The following is a 26788-nucleotide window of genomic DNA, read 5'->3' on the forward strand; positions in this document are numbered from 1 at the left end:
ACGGTAATGCCGATGCTCTCTCGAGAATCCCCTGTCTGGTAGTAAACGGTGTCAACCCCACAGGTTTAGGCGGGGGGGTATGTAAGGTGGCTAATGGTCGCGTAGTCCATGGGAGGTATGTGTCACAGAGATGGCTGGTCTGTGTGATGTAACCCGGAGTGTTTCTCTAGAGCACATAAGCACTAAGAAGATCGTTTGGTGCACCTGGGAGCCGGGTTACGGGTAGCTAGGAGAGAATGGGCGGGTCCAGCTACCCACATACCTCATCTCTGGGTGTGGTTAACAGCCTATAAAATGAAGTCTGTTGTTTGGCACATAGTCTGTGTGTTTGGAGGTAGAAGGCCTACAGTGTATGTTTGTCTTCAGACCAAGCCAAGACACTGGACGCTACCGCAGCTTGTGTGCCACACAAGCCTGGCTGAGTAGAGACCTGCTAAGGACATTTACTTTGTTTGCCTGATCTAAAGGCTATTTGCTTTTCTGTTTGGCTTCTGGGTTTATGAAGTAATAAACCCATATGAAATTTAAGAACATGCCTCCTGTTTTCCTCCTATTGTACCCCAGTGAGTAAATCCCCTACAATATGTATAAAGGAAAGGGTATGGTACTCAGAGAATGTTTCAATAATTCGCCTCAATGCATTTTCCCAACAGGTTCATTAGGAGGCTTGATACAGGGATGATAATTCATGATGTTCAACATAGCGTGCCTAATAGCCAGGTGTCCATGTTTAAATATCCCACTTCATCCAAAACCCCTCCCAGACTATGAGGCTCATTCCCATTCCTAGAGGTGAATTGTCACAGGATATACAGAATAGAGTCTGTCTACAATAATATACTGCACCTACGCTACTTCTCATGAGCTAGAGGTTCGATAATGTCCATCACCTAGTGTGCATGTCCGGAAGTGACGTGCTTTATGCTGAAACACCAGATAAATTGATTGCCGCCGTGAAACTCGTACCTGTGACTGCGCATGCCCGTAGTCATCATTCCATCTAGGATCATTGTCCACAAATGTGCATGCCCATATGTCTGCGTTCCACACCGGAGTGCATATGGTATTGGATTGCATTCCACCAACAGAAAAATCCTCTGAGATCAGTATCATGGGAGACTAAAAACAAGTATTGCACATCCTTCCATCATGCAATCGGCATGTGGATCTACTTTATCACTACAAAATATATGGGATGGTGGCCCACAGTATACTCCTAAATGGTCATATTTGACCCCTATTGCATAATTAGAGATACACAAGGAACACCACACTTGTTAGTTACTAAATAGTATAATTGGGATATAACTGATAAGAAATAATTCTGATATAGAAGCTCAGATCTCTTGATGAAGTAAAACAATATGTGAACCTCGTTCACAGGGAACTGAGTAGCAATAGGTAGAGTATAAAATCCTAAAATGTAATCCAGAATGGGGCTGTATTCATACAAAACAGGCATAGGAAATTTGCTCATTCAGTCCCTTAGGGCCTAGTGAATCCAGTCTGGAAATACATTCACTTTCTTTTTTGAGGATACATCTATTAAGATCACCACCTCTCACATTGGGTTTAACCACCTCAATGATGCAAAAGGAGATGTCTCTTGTTTCACCTCAATGTGCACTGTTCATGTGTCTCACTAATGGGGTGTCCCAATGTCACGCCAGGTGTGAGTGCAACACAGAGGAGAAAGGGAAAGGGAGCCCAGACACTATGGAAAAGGGGGAAGAGGTGACCTCCTAATCTGGACTAGCATCACCCTGTCTCCCCCTAACGTCTCTATACAGCCTCCGCAGCTGTCGCCCATCACATGCCTCGCCCAACTATCCCTGTCGTAAGGCTATAGCTGGGGGTGGAAGGAGATGAGCACTAGTCAACCTCCGCTAGCACTCTAAAGACAAAAGGGAAAGACAACACAGGGGAATTAAAACTTTGCTTTAGAAGAAACTCCAACAGGGCACACGGCCTCAAGACTCCAAAGAGGACGTGATACTGCTTCAGCCAAGTTCCAAGTAGAAATGAGTATACCCGGCGACGCCAACATAGACACACCAGGTATATATACACCCAGACTAAATGGAGGTAGAATCTGGGTCCTAAACACAGCCTCTCATCTAGGCAGCTGTCTGCATTGCCAAACGTGGAGATCTCCTGCAAACCCCTGCAGGGCGACTGTCTGTCACCTCTGACACACCCGTGACACCCAACCATGGCGTATTTCGCCCAAATGCCCCCCCCCCCCCCCGACACTCCTCTTAGACTGCCTCTTGGTCGTGCTTACATAACCTAGGAGGTAGGTGCATGTGGCCACATATACAAGTATACAAGGTTTTACAGTTGGAATAATCCCTCTGGAAAGAGGTTTCACCTGTAGAGGAACTCGAGAAAGATTTACATGGTCTCATCCAATTACATGTACAACTTTCTACACATCTAAAGAAACCAGATTCTTCTATCCAGCCATGTCCCCTTGGGTGCAGTTTTTTTTAGAAACTATGCACTAAACGGTCCCTAATTGACTAACCCTTTCTGAAAGTTATTGTGGGAGCAGATCACAAAGCACCCTCAGGTCCAGGTCAGCCACAAGTACATCCTAGTGTTTTCTGAGGATATTAAAGATATGGTCACAAGTTCCTATTACTTGTGTTATCCCATATTTTTCTTGGCGTCTTGGTTAGGTATGTAGAAGTGTCTCTCTCTCCTGTTTTTCAGCAAACAATCGTGCGGAATCCAAAATGTACTTTGGATACCTTTTTCCCTGAATCTGGTGTTCATGTCTATTGCCTGTATATTAATATCTGTGACATTAGAGCAGTTTCTTCTCAACTGTAAAACATTGGCCCTTGGATATTTTTTTTTTTTTAGTAGGATGCAGTGGTGGCTATCCCACTTTAATAGTTTATGGTAGATGAGTGTCCCTAGGGTCCAAACCAGGGCTGTGGAGTCGGAGTCGGTGCCCATTTTGGTGGATTCGGTATAAAATGGACCCACTCAGACGCCTAAAATATATAATAAATTGGGTACAGTAGTTCAATGCAGTTTGTGAGGAATATTTTTTCATAAGAATTTGGGAAAGTTATGAAATGTCCTAGAATCATAGAATGGTAGAGTTGGAAGGGACCTCCTGGGTCATCTGGTCCAACCCCCTGCTCAAAGCAGGATTCACTAAATCATCTCAGACAGATGTCTGTCCAGCCTCTGTTTGAAGACGTCCATTGAAGGGGAACTCACCACCTCTCGTGGCAGCCTGTTCCACTCATTAATCACCCTAACTGACAAAAAGTTTTTTCTAATATCTAATCTGTGTCTCCTCCCATTTAGTTTCATCCCATTGCTTCTAGTCTTTCCTTGTGCAAATGAGAATAAAGATGATCCTTCTAAAATGTGACAGCCCTTGACATATTTGTAGACAGCTATTCAGTCTTCTCTCAGTCTTCTTTTTTGCAAGCTAAACATTCCCAAATCCTGCAACCTTTCCTCATAGGACATGGTTTGCAGACCAGTCACCATTCTGGTCGCTCTTCTCTGAACTTGCTCCAGTTTGTCTATGTCTTTTTTAAAATGTGGTGCCCAAAACTGTACACAGTATTCCAGATGAGGTCTGACCAAAGAGGAGTAAAGACCGATAATGACTTCACGTGATCTAGACTGTATGCTTCTGTTAATACATCCCAGAATTGTATTTGCCTTTTTTGCTGCTGCATCACACTGTTGACTCATGTTCAGTCTATGATCTATTAGTATACCTAAGTCTTTTTCACATGTACTGTTGCTTAGCTCTATTCCTCCCATTCTGTATATGCTTTTTTCATTTTTATTGCCCAGATGTAGTACTTTGCATTTTTCCCTGTTAAAAAACATTCTGGTTGCTGCCCACTGCTCCAGTTTATTTAGGTCTTTTTGAATCCTCTCTCTCTCTTCTCTAGTATTAGCTATCCCTCCTAGCTTTGTGTCATCAGCAAATTTAATCAGTTTACCCTCAATTCCTTGATCTAAATCATTGATAAAGATGTTGAACAATACAGGTCCCAGGACAGAGCCCTGTGGTACCCCACTTGAGACATTCATCCAGCTGGATGTGAAGCCATTTACAACCACCCTTTGAGTCCGATCACTAAGCCAGTTATGAATCCACCTAACAGTTGCCTGGTCCATTGCATACTTGGTCATTTTTTCAATAAGGATGGTGTGAGATACTTTGTCAAATGCTTTGCTGAAGTCAAGATATACTATATCTACAGCATTTCCCTGATCCACCCAGTCAGTGATTCTGTCATAGAAGGAAATTAAGTTAGTCTGACATGACTTGTTAGTTACAAACCCATGCTGACTCTGGTTAATCACTTCATTCTTATCCATGTACTTACATACATGTTGTTTAATAATTTGTTCAAAGATCTTTCCTGGTATAGAAGTCAGACTCACCGGCCTATAGTTCCCTGGGTCCACCTTCTTCCCCTTTTTGAAGATAGGAACAACATTTGCTCTTCTCCAGTCTTCTGGGACTTCTCCTGTTCTCCAAGAATTTTCAAAGATTATGGAGAGTGGTTCTAAAATTTCTTCTACGATCTCCTTCAGTACTCTGGGGTGTAATTCATCTGGACCTGGAGACTTGAACTCATTTATGTTAGCTAAATATTCCCTCACAATCTCTCTGTTTACAGATAACTTGGATTCTTCTATTCCTTTAAAAGGACAGTGAAGATCAGTTGATGTTACATTTTCTTTCTGAGAGAAAACAGATGCAAAATAGGAATTAAAAAGTTCGGCCTTCTCAACATCCTCTCTTACCATTTCTCCATTTTCATCCTGTAAAAATCCTATAAATGTCTTGCCTATTCCTGATCTAAGAGTCTAGACTTTTAGCTGAGAAAAGCCTTAGTTACTTACCGGTAACGGGATTTTTCGGAGCCCATGACAGCACCACGAGAGAGAGGATCCGCCCATCAAGGACAGGAAACCTACAGGTTAAAAAGGGCGGCACCTCTCTCTCGCCTCAGTTTAGTTAACAGAGCATGAGAGGACCGCCAAGGTTAGTTACAATAAACACATCATTACATTAAGTACATTACTTTCACCAACTTCTCCCAAAGGTGCACAAAACAAAGGAAAGCCAACTCTACGGGAGTGCAAAACACCAGTGAAAGGAGGGAATATACGGGTGCTGTCATGGGCTCCGAAAAATCCCGTTACCGGTAAGTAACTAAGGCTTTATTCGTTCTCCCATGACAGCACCACGAGAGAATTACAGAGACGAAAGGAAATTAGGGAGGGATCACCGCTTGAAGCACCCTTCTCCCAAAGGTGAGATCAGCAGAGACACCCAGGTCCAATCTATAATGCCTATAAAAGGTAGAAGGAGAAGACCAAGTGGCAGCCTTACATATCTCTTCGATGGAAAGCCCCGTTTTCTCCGCCCAGGAGGTTGCTATCGCTCTGGTGGAATGAGCTCTCAACCCCTCCGGAACCTCCTTATTCCCTGAGGAGTAGGCGAGGGATATGGCCTCTCTAATCCATCTTGCAATCGTAGACTTTGAGGCCTTACAACCCTTTCTAGCCCCCTGATGGCATATAAATAGGGAATTATCCTTCCTAAAACTGCGTGAAATCTGTAGGTATTTGAGTACGCACCTCCTCACGTCTAAAGTGTGTAGCCTCTCCTCCTTTTGATTTTTGGGGGGAAAGCAAAAGGTTGGGAGAACTACCTCCTGAGTTCTATGGAACCGAGTGACTACTTTTGGAAGAAAGGCTGGGTCAGGTTTTAATACAATCCTATCATCCAGAATCTGAGTAAATGGCGGACATATGGAAAGAGCCTGTATGTCACTCACTCTTCTGGCTGAAGTCAGGGCCACTAACAGGGCTGTTTTTAGGAGAATAATTTTTGGGGAGGCTAAATCTAGGGGCTCGAAGGGAGGATTAGTTAAGGCCTCTAGGACCAAATTCAAATCCCAGGGAGAGGATTTTGCTTTGATAATGGGTCTACACCTAAAGGAAGCTTTTATAAATCGTGCTATCCAATAATTAGCTGCAATATCGGAAGAAAACAAAGCTCCCAAAGCCGACACCTGTACTTTTAAGGTACTAGTGGTAAGCCCCAATTCTAAGCCCCGCTGCAGAAACTCTAGTATTTTCCCAATAGGGGGCCCCTCCTCTGATTTAAATTCAGTAAATGATAAAAACTTCCTCCAGGTCCTCGCATAAATGCGGGTGGTAACGGGTTTTCTGCTAGACAAGAGAGTATTTACTACATTTGCGGGGAATCCCTTGTTGGTTAACAGCACCCTCTCAAATTCCACGCCGTCAAATGGAGACTCGAGGCTGGAGTAAGGGAAACCGGACCCTGTGTGAGAAGGTCTGGAATCTCCGGAAGGATCCAGGGATCTGATATGGATATTTTTCGGAGACAAGGGAACCACGGTCTTTTGGGCCAAAAGGGGCATATGAGTATTACTCTGGCCCTGTCTGCCCTGATCTTCCTTATAACTGCTGGAAGCAGGATCATGGGAGGAAATGCATATGTCAGAGGGAATTTCCAGGGAACCATAAAGGCGTCCACTGTCAGGGGTTCTTCTCTGGGGTCTAGGGAACAGAATGTTGTCACCTTCCGGTTGCATTTCGTCGCAAATAAGTCCACTGTCGGAAGACCCCACATTGCCACAATTCTGGAGAAGATTTGAGGATTCAAGGACCATTCTCCCTCTTTTATGGAAATATGGCTTAGGAAATCCGCTGTGACGTTTTCTTTCCCTTTTAGATGAATAGCCGAAAGGGAGAGACAATGATATTCAGCCTTCTGAAAAAGTCTGTCCGCTACCCTCATTAAGTCTCTTGAGCGGGTTCCCCCTTGGTGATTTATATAAGCTACCGAGACTTGATTGTCCGAGAGTATACGGACATGCTGGCCCTGTAAGGAACTTGTTGAACGCATAATCCACCGCCAAAAGCTCCTTAACATTTGATGACAACTGTATCTCACTCCTTGACCAGGTCCCCTGAACTAAGTTCCCATTGAAGTGAGCTCCCCAACCTGCAGCACTCGCATCTGTAGTTAAGACTGCCATCGGCTTACACTCCCAGGGGACCCCCCTAGAAAGATTATCGTGTCATAACCACCAATGAAGGGAATGTATGGCCCGAGGACACAGGGTAAACTCACGGTCTAAATGTCCTTCTAGGACTGAGTTGTTATACAATACATCCCACTGAAGAGCCCTTGAATGAAATTGTGACCAACGAACTGCGGAAAAACTCGAGGTTAAGGTCTCTAATAACGACATGGCTTTACGGAGTGACATAGAGGGTTTATCCATACACTGTCTTACCAAACCCTGGATTCTTGTGATTTTTTCTTCAGATAAATAACATAACCGTTTTTTAGAATCTAACATGACCCCCAGATACTGCTGAGCTTTGAGTGGAGTTAATCTAGATTTTTCCAAATTTAGAAACCACCCCAAGCCCTCCAAGACAGACATGGTCACCCGAAGGTGGGCCTCGCATTGAACAACAGAGTTTCCCACTATCAGGAGATCATCTAGGTAAGGGATTATTAGAATGTCTCTTTCTCTTATATGGGCCATAACCTCTGCCATTAATTTGGTGAAAATTCGCGGGGCTATTGCTAACCCAAAGGGAAGTGCAGTGTACTGAAAGTGTTTAACCACCCCCTTAATTTCAATGGCCAGCCTCAGGTATTTCTGATAGTAACTATGAATGGGAATATGGTAATGCGCATCCTTGAGATCGAGAACTACAATATAACAGTGGGGAAAAAGCAACTTTATTACTGTTTTCAAGGATTCCATTTTGAAAGTGTCTACTTTAAGGAAGCTATTTAAGGATTTTAGATTTATAATTGTCCTGAAACTCCCATCCGGTTTTGGGACCAAGAAGAGCGGGGAGTAGAATCCGAGACCCTTTTCTGAATCCGGAACCTCAATCAGGACGTTTTTCCTTATTAAGACTTGAATTTCCGATACGAGGGCAGTCTGGCGTTCTGGGGAGGAACTAGAGGGAACAATCATGAATCTCTTGTGAGGAAAAGCTTGAAATTGAAATTTTAGACCATATTTAATCAGGCTCAAAATCCAATTACTATGAGAAATCTGTTCCCAAGCTGGGGAAAATAATGACAATCTCCCTCCCACCTGGGCTGATTGTGCATTCCCTGGCTTCTGCTGATTTTTTGGAGATGAACCAAAGAGAAGGCCTCTACCTTTTCGACCTCTTTCTTCGGACTTGTCCGGTTCCCTGAAGAATCTTCTTCGGATGAATTTTCTTTTCCGAAACGATCTCTTAAAGGAGGGTAGAGGTACTGATGGAAAACACTTCTTAGGATCTCCGGCCTTCTCCAATAATTCGTCCATAGTCTGGCCAAAGAGATATTCCCCTTCGCAAGGGATTGCACACAGCCTGGACTTTGTCTGTACATCCCCAAGCCAGCATTTAATCCATAGCGCTCGTCGAGCCGCATTTGACAGAGCTGATGACTTTGCTGCGAATCTGACTAAGTCCGCAGACGCATCAGCAAGAAAGGCCGCTGCACCCTGAATCAGTGGAAGGGAAGAAATAATCTCCTTCCTAGAGACACCATCCCTTAGCTGACTGTTTAACTGTTCCAGCCAAACCATCAGGGCTCTAGATATGCAGGTGGCTGCTACTGCTGGTCTCAGTGCTCCTGCAGCTGTCTCCCATGCACCTTTTAAGAAGGTACCGGCTCGTCTGTCCAGGGGGTCTTTTAATGCTCCCATGTCATCAAACGGGAGGGAAGTCTTTTTTGCCGCTTTAGCGACAGCAACGTCCAGCTTTGGTGCTTTTGACCAAGAGGAACATATGGCATCCTCAAATGGGTACCTCCTCTTGAAAGATGGAGGAACACTGCCCTTCCTGTCGGGTTTTTTCCACTCTCTATCATTGAGGTCTTTTACTCTTGTATTCACGGGAAAACGTTTTCTCTTTTTCTGACCTAATCCACCAAACATTAAGTCCTCCACAGACTTTTCTGCCCTCATGTCTACAATGCCCATGGTAGACCGGACAGCTTTTACCAAGGCATCAACCTCCTGCAGAGGAAAACACTGTCTATCCGATTCACTATCAGAAGAAGAGAGAGCGGAGGAGGAAATGTCAGATATCTGGACCCGGCTCAGGTTCCCGAGAAATATGAGTAGATTCTGAGCCTTGCAAAGCCTTGCCTATTTCCTCTCTAATTAAAGTCTTTAGGTCCAGGGACAACCCAGAGGTTTCCTCCGCCATTACTTTGTTAATACACAGCTGGCACAATTTCTTATTATATGCATCTGGGAGCGGATTGCTGCATAAGGCACATTCTTTATGTTTCGTTTTAGCTGAACATTTCTTGCTCTGAAAGAGGAGTTTATAGAAAGAAAAAAGGAGGAGGAAACTATTAGTAGAACTTCCACGAAGATTCCACTTACCCCACAGAATATCTGGTACCGTAGAAGCAGAAGAATCCATCATAAAAGGCGGGGAATCACGCTGAACCGGACTATTTTTTCTGCTCTTAGTGGTGAACGACTAGACCCAGACCGGGAATAACGTTGCACCACCAGTTGTGAGGGCTCCCCAGAGGGCTGCTCCTGCAGCAGCTGCTCTTGCTGAGGTGAAAGCTGCTCCTATGAATCTCCCATGTCTACCAAGGTAACAATGGGCTGGGAAGCACCTTTGTATGTTGCCAGGACTCTTTTATACTGGCCATGCCAGGTACCATGTGTGTTTTTTTTTCTTTTTTAGAACCCAGGAGGGAGTCAATTGTTCCCACGTGGTTCCCCCCCCAGGTGGGCTCACCGCCGCCTGCCCAGCTGACGTTGTCCTCCTCGTGGCTTCGGCGTCCTCATGCTCGCGCGCACTTCCTGGTTGCGCGCGCGAGCTCCGCCCACTTCCGGTGACGTCCCCGACGCACCGGAAATACGTCACAGGGCCGCGCCTGTCACGTGCCCCGCCGGCGCGGCCGGATCTCCTGCCTCGTACTGCCTGCCGCAACGCACATGGAGGTGCCCCAATGAGCCCTGCCGTGGCGTCTCCAGAGGCCCAGGACAGACAGCTCCATCCAACGCCCTGTGGCTCCCTCTGGGGCAAGAGACCATCTTCTGCAGGTAAGCCTGCGAGGTCTCCCATCATGGACAGGAAACCTAAGCTGAGGCGAGAGAGAGGTGCCGCCCTTTTTAACCCGTAGGTTTCCTGTTCTTGATGGGCAGATCCTCTCTCTCGTGGTGCTGTCATGGGAGAACGAATAAAATGTGTCCTACTGTAAATCACTTAAACATGAGCCATGTATGAGGGAGTCGGAGTCATGAAGTCGGAGACGGTGTCATGGAAATTTAGGAGTAGGAGTCAAAGGTTTGGCTTACCGACTCCACAGCCCTGGCTCCCATCCCGTACTTTCTTGATTGGTACATCAAGGAAAGGCAACTGGTAATAATTAAACTCTGATATAAATCTAAGGGCCACTCTATGGATATTGAGCTCCCTGACAAATTAAAGAAATTGTTCACTCGTCCTTGACCAGATGATAAAAATGTTGTCAATATATCTATATCATACCCCAATATATGGTTGCCACTACTTATAATCATCACTGAGTATTTTGGTTTCCTCCCACCAGCCCAGGAATAGATTAGCAGATGAGGGGGTACAGGGGCTCCCCATCGCAGTACCCCTGAGCTCGTTTAAGTACTTCCTGTCAAAAAGTAAGACGTTATGAGTAAGAATGAATTTTAGAAGATCCTCCATGAAGTCATTATGTCTACTACACTCTATTGATATCGATTTCAATAAACATCTTACGCCACTGATATCATCCTCATGCGATATATTACTGTACAAAGCCTCGATATCTAGTAAGGCCTGCTCCCCTACATGCATGTATACATGCTCGAGGGTATATGTAGGGGAGCAGGCAGAGGGAAAACCAACTCCAGAGGGATTATTCCAACTGTAAAACCTCAGGACTTATTCCAACTGCAGGACCTCAGGCGGTACTGTGGGAACATTATACTGTGTGGGGGCATCATCCATACTGCATAAGGGGCATAATGGGGGCATTACACTGTGGGGGGCATCATACATACTGCATAAGGGGCATAATGGGGGCATTACACTGTGTGGGGGCATCATACATACTGCATAAGGGGCATAATGGGGGCATTACACTGTGTGGGGGCATCATACATACTGCATAAGGGGCATAATGGGGCATTACACTGTGTGGGGGCATCATACATACTGCATAAGGGGCATAATGGGCGCATTACACTGTGTGGGGGCATCATACATACTGCATAAGGGGCATAATGGGGGCATTACACTGTGTGGGGGCATCATACATACTGCATAAGGGGCATAATGGGGGCATTATACTGTGTGGAGCATCAAAAATACTGCATAAGGGGCATAATGGAGGTATTACAATGTGTGGGGCATCATACAGTGGTGGTCAAAAGTATTGGCACCCCTGCAATTCTGTCAGATAATACTCAGTTTCTTTCTGATAAAGGTTGCAATCACAAATTCTTTGGTATTATTATCTTCATTTATTTTGTCTTCAATGAAAAAATACTAAAAAGAATTGTCTTAAAGCCAAATTGGATATAATTCCACACCAAACCTAAAAAAGGGGGTGGACAAAAGTATTGGCACTGTTTGAAAAATCATGTGATGCTTCTCTAATTCGAGTAATTAACAGCACCTGTAACTTACCTGTGGCACCTAACAGGTGTTGGCAATAACTAAATCAGCCAGTTAACATGGATTAAAGTTGACTCAACCTCTGTCCTGTGTCCTTGTGTGTACCACATTGAGCATGGAGAAAAGAAAGAAGACCAAAGAACTGTCTGAGGACTTGAGAAACCAAATTGTGAGGAAGCATGAGCAATCTCAAGGCTACAAGTCCATCTCCAAAGACCTGAATGTTCCTGTGTCTTCCGTGCAGTGTCTTCAAGAAGTTTAAAGCCCATGGTACTGTAGCTAACCTCCCTAGATGTGGACAGAAAAGAAAAATTGATGAGAGATTTCAACGCAAGATTGTGCGGATGGTGGATAAAGAACCTCGACTAACATCCAAACAAGTTCAAGTTGCCCTGCAGTTCGAGGGTACAACAGTATCAACCCGTACTATCCGTCGGCGTCTGAATGAAAAGGGACTGTATGGTAGGATACCCAGGAAGACCCCACTTCTTACCCCGAGACATAAAAAAGCCAGGCTGGAGTTTGCCAAAACTTACCTGAGAAAGCCTAAAACGTTTTGGAAGAATGTTCTCTGGTCAGATGAGACAAAAGTAGAGCTTTTTGGGAAAAAGCATCAACATAGAGTGTACAGGGAAAAAAAAGAGGCATTCAAAGAAAAGAACACGGTCCCTACAGTCAAACATGGCGGAGGTTCCCTGATGTTTTGGGGTTGCTTTGCTGCCTCTGGCACTGGACTGCTTGACCGTGTGCATGGCATTATAAAGTCTGAAGACTACCAACAAATTTTGCAGCATAATGTAGGGCCCAGTGTGAGAAAGCTGGGTCTCCCTCAGAGGTGATGGGTCTCTCTCAGAGGTCATGGGTCTTCCAGCAGGACAATGACCCAAAACACACTTCCAAAAGCACTATAAAATGGTTTGAGAGAAAGCACTGGAGACTTCTAAGGTGGCCAGCAATGAGTCCAGACCTGAATCCCATAGAACACCTGTGGAGAGATCTCAAAATGGCAGTTTGGAGAAGGCACCCTTCAAAATTTCAGGGACCTGGAGCAGTTTGCCAAAGAAGAATTGTCTACAATTCCAGCAGAGCATTGTAAGAAACTCATTGATGGTTACCGGAAGCGGTTGTTCGCAGTTATTTTGGCTAAAGGTTGTGCAACCAAGTATTAGGCTGAGGGTGCCAATACTTTTGTCTGGCCCAATTTTGGAGTTTTGTGTGAAATGATCAATGATTTGATTTTTGCTTCATTCTCTTTTGTGTTTTTTCATTGAAGACAAATTAAATGAAGATAATAATACCAAAGAATTTGTGATTGCAATCATTTTCAGGAAGAAATTGAGTATTATCTGACAGAATTGCAGGGGTGCCAATACTTTTGGCCACCACTGTACATACTGCATAAGGGGCATAATGGGGGCATTACACTGTGTGGGGGCATCATACATACTGCATAAGGGGCATTACACTGTGGGGCATCATACATACTGCATAAGGGGTATAATGGGGGCATTACACTGTGTGGGGGCATCATACATACTGCATAAGGGGCATAATGGGGGCATTACACTGTGTGGGGGCATCATACATCCTGCATAAGGGGCATAATGGGGGCATCATACATCCTATATAAGGGGCATAATGGGGGCATTACACTGTGTGTGGAGCATCATACATACTGCATAAGGGGCATAATGGGGGGCATTACACTGTGTGGGGGCATCATACATCCTGCATAAGGGGCATAATGGGGGCATTACACTGTGGGGGGCATCATACATCCTGCATAAGGGGCATAATGGGGGCATTATACTGTGGGGGGCATCATACATCCAGCATAGGGGCATAATGGGGGCATTACACTGTGTGGGGGCATCATACATCCTGCATAGTGGCATAATGGGGGCATTACACTGTGTGGGGGCATCATACATACTGTATAAGGGGCATAATGGGGGCATTACACTGTGGGGGGCATCATACATCCTGCATAAGGGGCATAATGGGGGCATTACACTGTGTGGGGCATCATACATACTGTATAAGGGGCATAATGGGGGCATTACACTGTGGGGGGCATCATACATCCTGCATAAGGGGCATAATGGGGGCATTACACTGTGGGGGGGCATCATACATTCTGCATAAGGGGCATAATGGGGACATTACACTGTGTGGGGGCATCATACATACTGCATAAGGGGCATAATGAGGGCATTACACTGTGGGGGGCATCATACATCCTGCATAAGGGGCATAATGGGGGCATTACACTGTGGGGCCAGTAAAGGGGTCCTGTACTATGAGAACAATACGTTTCCTCCCTTCCTGTCTCCATAGTTGGGTCGTATGTATCTATCACAGGAAACAGAACAAAAACCTTATGATTCTTATAAAGGGGCAACACAAGACCCCAAAAGAGTCTCCGTGCTGAAGGGGCTAATGCCCCCTGCGCCCAGTAATGGGGTCTCCACATACCTCCACCTGCAGAGCCGCCACCACATATATGGCTGTTCTGTGCGCACAGGAGCTGTGATGAGGTCACAGGAGGGGAGGAGTCAGGGGTCACATGATCAGGGGCCTCAGTGGATGCAGGACTCTGCTGTGCTGGTTGTCATGGTGCTGGATGAGCTGAAGTTTATGTGTGGGGTCAGGAGGGGTTTACAGTGTGGATGTAGCAGAGCCGCGTGTGTACGAGGTGTACGGAGCGGAGCCGCGCGTGTACGAGGTGTACGGAGCAGAGCCGCGTGTGTACGAGGTGTACGGAGCAGAGCCGCGCGTGTACGAGGAGTACGGAGCGGAGCCGCGCGTGTACGAGGTGTACGGAGCGGAGCCGCGCGTGTACGAGGTGTACGGAGCAGAGCCGCGCGTGTACGAGGTGTACGGAGCAGAGCCGCGCGTGTACGAGGTGTACGGAGCGGAGCCGCGCAGGTACGAGGTGTACGGTCGGAGCCGCGCGTGTACGAGGTGTACGGAGTGAAGCCGCGTGTGTACGAGGTGTATGGAGCAGAGCCGCGTGCGTACGAGGTGTACGGAGCGGAGCCGTGTGCGTACGAGGTGTACGGAGCGGAGCGTCGTGTGTGTACGAGGTGTACGGAGCAGAGCCGCGCGTGTACGAGGTGTATGGAGCAGAGCTGCGCGTGTACGAGGTGTACGGAGCAGAGCCGCGCGTGTACGAGGTGTACGGAGCAGAGCCGCGCGTGTACGAGGTGTACGGAGCAGAGCCGCGCGTGTACGAGGTGTACGGAGCAGAGCCGCGCGTGTACGAGGTGTACGGAGCAGAGCCGCGCGTGTACGAGGTGTACGGAGCGGAGCCGCGCAGTTACGAGGTGTACGGTCGGAGCCGCGCGTGTACGAGGTGTACGGAGCAGAGACACGCGTGTACGAGGTGTACGGAGCGGAGCCGCGTGTGTACGAGATGTACGGAGCAGAGCCGCGCGTGTACGTATCTGTGCGCTGTAAGGTGGCTTCCGGACAGGTCATGGATGGGAGGTATGTGTCCCCGAAGTACCAACCTTCGGTGATGTAGGACCCGGAGAAGCAGGCTCCAGCACACATAGTGGTGAGAGGGAGTTAATGGGCCCGGATTAAAGGGCCGGGTTTTACGAGCAGCTGAAAGAGCTGGGGGTGGGGGGGGGTCAGCTGCTCACTTACCTCCAGTTCAGGTCTTGGAAGGCCTGATTTAAGACAGCTGTGCCTGTCTCAGTGTGCTGTGTGTTGTGCAAGGTGAGCAGACCTTGCATGTGCTGCTCAGAGTCTGCTGGAGGTAGAGAGAAGCACTACATTTAAACGGCTGAAGCCGTGCTGCATATGGACGGGTTATTTTGAGTTTTGTTCTATTATACCTTTTGTGCCAGAAAAAGGCTGTTATGTTTTGTTTTCCTGGTTGGTTTATGGACATTTTATAAACCACCAGTTTGTTTTTGAACCTGCGGACTGCATTCCTGTGTGAACCTGCGCCGGCCCGAGAGCTTATCTGTCACAGATTGGTGGAGAATGCGGGCACAAATCCCAAGGGGCAGTGTGACTGCTACAGGAAAACGTATATGTCCTGGGTGAAGGCCGCCAGCCAGCAAGGTTCGTCCGGCAACATGGAGGAGCTGATAAAGCAACTGGTGCAGGCGAATATACCTCAGCAGCAAGCTCAGCAGACCAACAACAGTTCCAGCTTCAACAGCAATAGATACAGCAGTGACAGCAGCAGGAACAGATGACGCTCCTGGCGTAGGCCCTCCGTATCGGAGAAGCCGCACCACCTCCAGGCCAAAGCGATGAGACCCAGGTGAGGAAAACCGTGAGAGGGGCGTTGCAAAAGATGACTCCGGGGGGTTGACGTCAAGGCGTTTCTGGCCGTGTTTGAGAGGGTGGCGGACTATGAGATACTACCACCAGAGCAGTGGGCGCCATATCTGATCGGGGAACCACAGAAGGCGTATTTTGATCTGGCACTGCAGGACTCTAAGGAGTATAGCAAGTTTAAGGCTGAGATCCTGGGGCGGCTGGGCATAACCCTGGCAGTCAGAGTACGAGTCCACCTCTGGGACTTCCACAGGGACAAAACTCCTTTGTCACAAATGTTTGATCTTCTGCACCTGGTACAAAAGTCGCTGCAGCCAGAGACTTGTTCCCCAGCCAGATGGTAGAGAGAGTGGTCATGGATCGTGGATCGGTTTGTCCACTCTGCCGAAGCCGATTCAGTCCTGTGTTGCCCAGGGAGATCCCCAAAATGCAGACAACCTGGTGGGCCTAGTAGAGAGGTACCGGGCAGTAGAGGGCTCCCTGGGTGGTCTAGCAGTGGTTATGTCACCTTTCTGGGGCTCCCAAAAGAAGGGGACTAAATCTTCACTGGGCGTTCGTCCAAAGTCCAAGAGGCAGATGAATCGCAGCTGGGGAATCAGTCCCAATCCATCCTCTGTTGGAGTTGTCATGCCCCTGGCCATATAGCTGCTTGGTGGCCCAGGAACTCTGAGCCAATGGACTGCAGCATAGGCCGGCATTGCTTCTACTTTGCCTACCCTGCCTCTAGTGCGGTTCATCAACACGGCGAGAGCCCTCTGGCGTGCTCAGTGTCCGTGAACGGGATGCAAGTGTCTGAACTGCTGGACTCAGGAAGTTTGGTAACCCTTATAAGCGCCAAACTCCCTCATTGGCTGGTTCCTGGGAAGGTGGTGGGTGTCTGGTGTATCCATGGGGACGCTAAAAAATGTCCTGTTGCCAGGGTGGATGTAAACACGGACTGTGGCACCACAGCTCAGGAAGTGGGGGTCGTTAAAGACTTGTTGCACCTGATAATAATCGGACGGGATTGTGCATTATTCTGGGACATGAGGGGGAAAGTGGTGACACCTGGTTGCTTAGATGACAGCCAGAACACCCCTGAAGAAACCTCGCCGCAGGCCGTAACCGAAGAGTTTCCCATGTGTGTTTGTGGGCGATGAGGATGGGGCAGCATCTCCTGACGCCAACATCCCTGAGCTGGAGGTGTCCAAGGGAAACTGTGGAACTGCCCAACTCAGGGATTTAACTCTTAAAGGGACATTTGATAATGTGTCTATACTTCACGTTGTTGCTCAAGAGCCGGGGGTGACACCAGATATCCATACTTTGCCGTCAATGGGGACTGAGTCACCAAGGTGAGAGGGGAGCTCGTCGAGCCAGTTGCTGGTGCTGGGAACATACAGTCGTAAGGTATTAGACATGGCCCATGCACATGTGTTAGGTGGTTGCCTGGGGGTAGAAAAAACACAGGAACGAATCCTCCAGAGGTTGTATTGACCCGGTTGTCACAGAGAAATTGTAAATTATTGTAGGTCCTGTCCCACCTGCCAGCTGACCACTCTGTTGACACGCCTCCGGTGCCGTTACTTATCATCGAGGTGCCCTTTGATCGCATAGCCATGGATCTGGTGGGGCCCCTGGTAAAGTCCACCAGATGGCATCAGTGCATCCTAGTGGTACTCGACTATGCGACATGGTATCCGAAGGCTGTGCCGCTACGTAACTCCTCCTCCAAGTATATAGCTCGGGAGTTTGTCCATTTTTTTTCTAGAACGGGGTTACCTAAGGAGATCCTAACGGATCAAGGGACCCCATTTATGTCAAAGGTGATGAGAGAGTAGTGCAAAACTCTGCAAATCACACAACTACGGACCTCAGTCTACCATCCACAGACGGATGGCTTGGTGTAAAGGTTTGGCAAAACCTTGAAGGCAATGTTAAAGAAGGTCGTAGAGAGGACGGCCAAGACTGGGACTGCCTACTTCCGTACCTTCTCTTCTCCATCAGAGAGGTACCACAGTCCTGTACTGGATTCTCCCCTTTTGAACTGTTGGATGGCTGACACCCCCAAGGACTCCTGGATGTGGCAAAGGAGACCTGGGAAGCGGAGTCTATACCCTGCAAGAGTGTAATCGAACACGTGGCCCAAATGCAAGAGAGAATTGCCAGGGTGATGCCCATCGTGAAAGAGCACCTCCTCCAAGCACAAGAGGCGCAATCTAGGGTGAACAATAGATCAGCACAAGTGAGACACTTCAATCCTAGGGATCGGGTACTGGTACCTACAGCGGAGAGCAAATTCTTAGCCAAGTGGCAGGGCCCCTACGAAATAGTTGAAAAGGTTGGTGAGGTCAACTATAAACTCTACCAGCCAGAGAGAAGGAAGCCCTACCAGGTGTACCACGTCAACTTGATTAAGCCATAGTGAGATAGGGAACCCGTGGAAGCTTCGTGTTTAGTGGCGGAGCCTGACGCTTATGTGAAAGAGGTCAAGGTGGCAGAGTCACTGTCACGTGCCCAAAAGCAACAGTGCAAAGAGTTGCTACATTAAAATAAAGACCCGTTTTCGGAGTTGCCAGGACTCAATCAGGCCATAGAGCATGAAGTACTCACAGAGCCTCATGTTCATGTCAACCTAAAACCATATCGGACCCAGAGGCCTGCAGAGAGGTGATCTCGAAAGAGGTGAAGCGGATCCTGAACCTGGGAGTCATTGAGGAGTCCAAGAGTGGCTGGTCCAGTCCTATAGTCTTTGTGCCGAAACCAGATGGAGAATCGCGGTTTTGCAACGACTATCGGAAGCTGAACGAGGTCTTGAAGTTTGACGCCTACCCAATACCTAGGTTAGATGAACTTATTGAAAGGCTAGGACCCGCTCGGTACATCACCACCCTGGACCTCACCAAAGAATATTGGCAGATTCCCCAGTCCAAAGAGGCCAGAGAGAAGATGGATTTCTCGATGCCAGACGGATGTTATCAATACATCAGGATGGCTTTTGGGTTGCAGGGAGCTCCGGCCACCTTCCAGAGAGCCATGAACCGGATCTTAGCACCCCGCAAAAAGTATGCAGCGGCCTACCTAGATGACATCATCATATTCAGCCAGGACTGGGAACGTATTCTTGGAAAAGTTCAAGCCATACTTGACGCCCTAAGGAAGGCGGGCTTTACCATCAACCCGAAGAAATGTGCCATGGAGATTGAAGAAGCAAAGTATCAGAGCTACGTGGTTGGTAGAGGGGAAATAAAACCACAAATAAATAAGGTCGAGGCGATCCTGAACTGGCCACAGCCCCTCTTGAAGAAGCAGGTCAGGGCATTTCTAGGCATCGTGGGCTGCTATCGAAGATTTGTCCCTAACTTTGCCCTGATAGCAGACGGATCTGCTGAAAGGGACGAAGTCAGCTATGGCCAAGTGGTCCACGGAAGCTGAAGTGGCCTTCCAGGAATTGAAACTGGCCCTCTGTAAACAGCCAGTCTTGGTGGCGCACAACTTCTCCAAAGAGTTTGTGGTCCAGATGGATGCATCGGATGTCGGGCTGGGAGCAGTCTTGTCCCAGGAGATTAACAGAGACGAACACCCTCTAATGTACCTCAGTCGAAAACTGTCCACATGCGAGAAGAACTACTCTATAGTGGAAAAAGAATGTTTAGCCATCAAGTGGGCGTTGGACACTCTGAGATATTGCCTGTTAGGTAGATGGTGCAGGTTAGTGTCGGACCATGCCCCACTGCGGTGAATGCGAGAAAAGAAGGGGAACAATGCCCGAGTAACTAGATGGTTCCTAGCCCTACAAGATTTTAGTTTCCAGGTAGAGCATAGGCCTGGGAAACAACATGGGAATGCTGATGCCCTGTCAAGGGTCTGTTGTATGGTGGCAGAAGGTGCCAAGGCTCCCGCTTTGGGCAGAATGGGGGTTTGTAAGGTTGCTACCGGACAGGTCGTGGACGGGAGGTATGTGTCCCCGAAGTACCAAGCTTCGGTGATGTAGGACCCGCCGAAGAAGCAGGCTCCAGCACACATAGTGCTGAGAGGGAGTTAATGGGCCCGCATTAAAGGGCCGGGTTTTACAAGCAGCTGAAAAAGCTGGGGGAGGGGATCAGCTGCTCACTTACCTTCCGTTCAGGTCTTGGAAGGCCTGATTTAAGACAGCTGCGCCTGTCTCAGTGTGCTGTGTGTTGTGCAAGGTGAGCAGATCTTGCATGTGCTGCTCAGAGTCTGCTGGAGGCAGAGAAAAACACTACATTTAAACGGCTGAAGCCGTGCTGCATATGGACTGGTTATTTTGAGTTTTGTTCTGTTAACAGCTTTTTTTCTGGCACAAAAAGGTATATGTTTTGTTTTCCTGGTTGGTTTATGGACATTTAATAAACCATCACTTTGTTTTTGAACCTGCAGGCTGCATTCCTGTGTGAAACTGCGCCTACCCAATTGCTGATCCGTCACAGCATGTACAAGGGGTACGAAGCGGAGCCGTGCGTGTACGAGGTGTGCATAGCCGTGCGTGTACAAGGCGTACGTAGCAGAGCTTTACGTGTATGAGGTGTACGAAGTGGAGCCGTGTGTTGTGGTGTTTACAAGGCGTTCTTTATACTCCATTTAAAGTCTGGCAGTTGTGTGTTGTTCCAAACTATTCACACTTGGTCGCTAACCAATACCATACTACAAGGTCAGTACCTAAAACCGTGGTCGTCATACATATCAGATATTACTGTGGTACTAATCCAGAAATTTTTAGGGAACCTGTCAAATATTTCCTCACCTACTGTACTCACCCATCCCTTGTAGATTGTGAGCCCTCGCCGGCAGGGTTCTCTCTCCTCCTGTACCAGTCGGTGACTAATTTTTGTTGAAATTATTGTACTCATTGTTTGCTATGTATACCCTGTTACACATGTAAAGCACCAAGGAATTAGTGGCGCTATAATAATAAATAATAATAATTATACTCCGTTTAACCCCTTAAGGACCGAGCCACTTTGTAGGTTAGTGACCAGGCCATTTTTTTTCAATTCTGACCATTGTCACTTTATGAGGTAATAACTCTGGAACGCTTCAAACGGATCCCCCTGATTCTGAGACTGTTTTTTTTTTTTTTTTTGTGACATGTTGTACTTCACAACATTGGTAAAATTTCTTTGACATGACTTGCGTTTATTTGTGAAAAAAAATATGGAAAATTTCTAAAATGTCACAATTTTCATACTTTGAATTCCTATGCCTTTAAATCAGAGAGATATTTCACAAAAAATAGTTAATAAATAACATTTTCCACATGTCTAACATATCTACTTTATTTCAGCACAATTTTGGAACCAAATTTTTTTTTTATTAGGTAGCTATAAGGGTTAAAAGTTGACCAGCGATTTTTCATTTTTCCAACAAAATTTACAAAACCATTTTTTTAGGGACCACATCACATTTGAAGCGACTTTGAGCGGTCTATATGACAGAAAATACCAAAAGTGACACCATTCTAAAACCTGAACCCCTCAAGGTGCTCAAAACAACATTCATGAAGTTTATTAGCCCTTCAGGTGCTTCACAGGAATGTGAATGGAAAAAAATGAACATTTTATTTTTTCCCACAAAAATTTGACTTTTGTCCAAAATTTTGCATTTTCACAAATCTAACATGAGAAAATAGACCATGCAATTTGTTGTGCAATTACTCCTGAATACGCTGGTATCCCATATGTGGTGGAAGACTAGTGTTTGGGGGCACGGCAGGGCTCGGAAGGAAAGGAGCACATTCGACTTTTGCAACAAAAAATTGGCTGGAATCGGTAGTGGACGCCATGTTGCGTTTCAAGAGCCCCTGATGTGCCTCAACAGTGGAAACCCCCACAAGTGACCCCATTTTGGAAACTAGACACGTCAAGGAATTTATCAAGATATGTGGTGAGCACCTTGAACCCACAAGTGCTTCACAGAAGTTTGACGTTGAGCCGAGAAAATAAAAAAATCTTATTTTTACCACAACACTTCTGTTTTATGCCCAAATTTAGCATTTTCAGAATAATAAAAAGAGAAAATGCACCATACCATTTGTTGTGTAATTTCTCCTGAATACGCTTATACTCCATATGTGGTGGAAAGCTAGTGTTTGGGGGCTCGGAAGGAAAGGAGTCCCATTCGACTTTTGGAATGCAAAATTGGCTGGAATCGTTAGTGGACGCCATGTCATGTTGGAGAGCCCCTGATGTGCCTAAAGAGTGAAAAATCCCCACAAGTAACACCATTTTGAAAACTACACTGTAGCATCGGCGTCTCTGCCCCCTGCTAGGCAGAGACGCCGTCCCTCTCACCTCCCCACTCCCCACGCGGCATCCTCCTGCGCTCCTCTTCCTGCTGCTGCCGGCGCGCGCAGCTTCCCGGGCACTGTGCTTAGGGCGCGTGCACTCCCTCTCTCTTAAAGGGGCCGCGCGCGTCGTCCTAAGGAGTCCCCGACCAATAACCAGAGGACCTCCCATATATAAGGCACCTCCTCCAAAATGGAGGTGCCCGAGCAATAGTTGATGCACAGCATACTTACCTCTGCTTCAGCCCTCAGGTCCAGTTGCCAGCCTGACTACTGTTCCAGTCCGCCAGTCTGACTACTCTCCAGCCCGACAGTCTGTCTTCCGTTCAACCCGCCAGTCTGTCTATGGGCAAGTCCGCCTGATTACCAGGAAGCACCTGCCAGTTACCTGCCTGATACCTGCCGTGCCTGCTAGTCTGCTCACCTGGGAGCACTCGCCTGTTACCCTCCTGTTACCTGCTAGTCTACATGGAGGCTCTGCCGTCACTTGCCGTGACCACCTGATGGCCTACCTGGAGGCTCCTGCTGTCACCTGCTGTGACTACCTGTCTGCTAACCTAGAGACTTCAGCCTGCTCTGCCGTCACGTGCCATGACCACCCGTCAACTAACCCAGAGACTTCTGCCTGCTTGTTGTGCCCATCCGCTATACCTGTCAGTCCCAGTCTTCTGACCCATGGGAGCCACCTGCTCTCTTACAAGGTCATCCCCAGAGTAGCACCTGGTCCCTCTGCTCGGTCCCTCCCTGGTCACGGAGTCGTTAGCCGCCGTACGACCAGGGTCGGTCTGAGTTGATACTTAGTTATGCCCCTCTGGGTCCCTCCTTGCACCGTGGCACAGAGGTTCCACCACCCAGATCCGTAACAGTTTGCTCGGGCCATGGAACCCGGTGGCACCCAAGCTCCCTCGCTCTCAGACCTATACCAGGAGGTGTCCCGTCAGAGATCCCAACAGGAAACCATCCTGAACTTCCTGCGGAGTGTCAACTCCCACCTGGACACACTGCCTGTTCCTCCTTCGTCCACCTCGAGTCGTACGACTCCCGCTCCGGCAGCGCCGCTGCCCACCAATACCATGGCATCCAGCCCCCGTCCCCGCCTTTCTGCGCCTCCTCGTTTTGGTGGCGACCCCGCCTTAGCTCGAGGTTTCATAAACCAGTGCACCCTGCACTTTGAACTCTTGGCACATCAGTTCATCTCCGACCGGGTCAAAGTGGCATTCATCATGTCCCATCTCACTGGGGAAGCACTGGTATGGCTAAATCTCTTGTGGGAGAGAGGGGATCCCCTGGTGTCCGACCTGTCGTCTTTCCTCGCTGCTTTCCGGAAAGTCTTCGATGAACCAGGGCGAAAAACCTCTTCAGCCTCCTCTCTGCTACGTCTCCACCAAGGGAGTCTCACCGTGGGCCAATATGCCATATGGTTCCGTACCCTCGCTTCTGAGCTTGCCTGGGATAACGAGGCTCTATTGTCCGTCTTCAGGGAGGGTCTTTCCGGTCGGATTAAGGATGAGCTAGCCGGTCGGGACATTCCTACCACCCTGGATGACCTGGTGTCACTCGCTACCCGGACTGACATCCGGTTCCAAGAAAGCACCAAAGAGACCACCCGGGAGAGAAAGTTCTCCCGCCTTGCTCCTACTTTCCAGAGACCTGCCTCTCAACCAGTCACTCCCTGGGCGCACTCGCCCGAACCCATGCAGATCGACCAGACCAAGATGGTCAAATCTCGCCAAGAGTCACGTCGAGCCGAGGGGAGCTGTTTCTATTGTGGCAGTAAAGAGCACCTGATCCGTTCCTTCCCGGAGAGGCCAGGAAACTTCAGTGCCTAGGACCACTTGGAGAGGTCGCCCTAGGCAAAAGTAAGCCCTCTCCATCCCTGACTTTGTCTGTCTCTATCTCCTGGGGAGAGAACCGTCTCTTTGAAACTGCTCATCTGGATTCTGGAGCTGCTGGAAACCTCATTTCCCAGTCCCTGGTAGAGAGATACCGAATTCCCACCAAACCTCTGGCTGAACCATTGTCTGTCGGCTCCGTGGATGAAAGACTCCTTCCGGTGACCATCCTGCTCATCACTGAGCCCCTAACCTTGCAGGTGGGAATGCTGCACTCAGGGAAGATCTCCTTCCATGTGCTGTCCGGACTCTCTCACTCCCTATTGCTAGGTCTACCCTGGCTCCAGACACATGAACCCGTGCTGAACTGGCAATCCGGTGAAGTACTCCGATGGGGGCAGGACTGCCATAGGACCTGCCTGGTTCCGGTTCGCCCGACTCATCCACTACCTACCCCAGCTAATTTACCCGGTCTACCGGCTCCTTACTGGTCCTACGCGGATGTCTTCGGTAAAAAGGAAGCAGAGACACGGCCACCTCATAGGCCATATGATTGCCCGATTGACCTGGTATCTGGCGCCACTCCACCCCGTGGGCGTATTTACCCGTTGTCGGCGGCCGAAACCCGGGCCATGTCTGAATACATTGAGGATAATCTGGCTAGGGGATTCATCCGGAAATCTCTCTCCCCGGCTGGAGCCGGATTCTTCTTTGTCAAGAAGAAGGATGGCTCGCTACGCCCCTGTATTGATTATAGAGGACTCAATCAGATCACGTAAAAAACAAATATTCCCTGCCGCTCATCTCCAAGTTATTTGATCACCTTAAGGGCGCCAGGATCTTTTCCAAGCTGGATCTACGTGGAGCGTATAACCTGGTCTGAATCCGTCAAGGTGACGAGTGGAAAACGGCATTCAATACCCGGGACGGTCACTATGAATACCGTGTGATGCCCTTCGGTCTCTGCAATGCTCCCGCTGTCTTCCAAGAACTGGTCAACGACATCTTCCGTGATCTTCTTTACTCCTGCGTGGTAGTATACCGGGACGATATCTTGGTCTTCTCTCCGGATCTTCCCACACACCGGAGGGATGTTCATCAGGTCCTGCTTAGGCTCAGGCAGAGCCACCTCTGTGCAAAATACGAGAAGTGCCTCTTCGAGCAAACCTCTCTTCCATTCCTGGGCTACGTTATCTCCCAGACAGGCTTACAAATGGATCCCGAGAAGCTCTCTGCTGTCCTAAAGTGGCCCCGTCCGGAGGGGTTGAAGGCGATTCAGCGATTCCTGGGCTTCGCCAACTCCTATCGTCTCTTCATTCCGCACTTCTCTTCCCGGACTGCTCCCATTTCTGCGCTCACCCGTAAGGGAGCAAATCCTAAGGTATGGTCGCCCGAAGCTGAGGAGGCCTTCCTCTCCTTAAAGCAAGCCTTCTCCTCTGCCCCGGTTCTGCACCGTCCGGACTGCAACAAACAATTCTACCTGGAGGTTGATGCTTCCTCCTCCGGAGCCGGAGCGGTGCTCACCCAAAAGTCTTCATCCGGGAGAATGGTAACCTGTGGCTTCTTCTCCAAACTCTTCTCCTCGTCTGAGCGCAACTACTCCATTGGAGACCGAGAATTGTTAGCCGTTAAATTGGCGCTGGAGGAGTGGCGCTACCTGCTTGATGGGGCTCTATACCCGGTGATCATCTATACGGATCACAAAAACCTGGCATATCTCCAAAATGCCCAAAGACTCAATCCGCGTCAGGCCCGGTGGTCTTTGTTCTTCGCCCGCTTCGACTTCGTCCTACATTTCCGCCCAGCGGACAAGAATGTCAAAGCCGACGCCTTGTCCGGATCCTTCCTCTTCTCCGATAAAGAGGAGGAGCCTATGCACAACATCGACCCCTCCAAGGTGATGAAGGTGGCCCCCTTGGATCTGACTCGTCTTCCACCCGTTAAGAAGTTTGTATCAGTACCAGATCGTGAGAAAGTTCTTCGCTGTGGTCATTCATCTAAACTAGCCGGTCATGCTGGCCAAAAGAAGACCTTCCTGCTCATCACCCGGCATTACTGGTGGCCTACCCTGTGCAAGGATGTGGTAGACTTCATCTCAGCCTGTTCGTCCTGTGCCCGCAACAAAGTTCCCAGACATCTACCAGCCGGTCATCTCCTGCCTCTTCCCATACCTGATGCCCCGTGGCAACACATTGCTATGGACTTTATTACAGATCTCCCTGTCTCTGCCAGTTGTACTGTCATTTGGGTGGTCGCCGACCGCTTTTCTAAAATGGCTCACTTCATCCCTCTGCCTGGTCTCCCGTCTGCATCTGAGTTAGCTAAGGACTTCTTCCTTCACATCTTCCGTCTCCATGGCCTACCCCTCCACATCGTGTCCGATCGAGGGGTTCAGTTCACCTCACGTTTCTGGAGAGCTACGTGTAAGCTGCTGGATGTCACCCTGGATTTCTCCTCTGCTTACCATCCACAGTCCAATGGTCAAGTGGAGCGGATAAACCAGATCCTTACCAGCTACCTCCGGCACTTTGTTAACGCTCACCATACTGATTGGGTGGATCTCCTGCCATGGGCCGAATTCTCCTACAACAACGATGAGAGCGAATCGTCTTCCAAGTCTCCGTTCTTTATAGTCTATGGTCAACATCCCCGAATTCCGTTTCCC

The 26788-nt window shown here is 48.4% G+C and overlaps 1 protein-coding gene across 4 annotated transcripts in view; it reads right to left on the reverse strand.

Annotated features, from left to right (window-relative positions):
- LOC141192235 (uncharacterized) overlaps positions 1-26788 on the reverse strand; it is a 634767-nt gene that overhangs the window by 23311 nt on the left and 584668 nt on the right. For 2 of the 4 annotated variants that reach the window (XM_073661728.1, XM_073661725.1), the window contains exons 1-2: positions 11725-12008; positions 4429-4731 (exon numbers count right to left, since the gene is read on the reverse strand). The exons of 1 other annotated variant lie outside the window; for it this stretch is intronic. The gene's annotated coding sequence lies outside the window, so the exon portion shown is untranslated. Of the gene's footprint in view, positions 1-4428; positions 4732-11724; positions 12009-26788 lie in introns of those variants that run through there. One more of the 4 variants, XM_073661726.1, reaches the window with a different exon arrangement.

This window comes from Phyllobates terribilis, unplaced genomic scaffold (genome assembly GCF_046119375.1).
Source record: "Phyllobates terribilis strain yellow unplaced genomic scaffold, ASM4611937v1 Scaffold_56__1_contigs__length_8794411, whole genome shotgun sequence".
NCBI classification, from domain to species: domain Eukaryota; kingdom Metazoa; phylum Chordata; class Amphibia; order Anura; family Dendrobatidae; genus Phyllobates; species Phyllobates terribilis.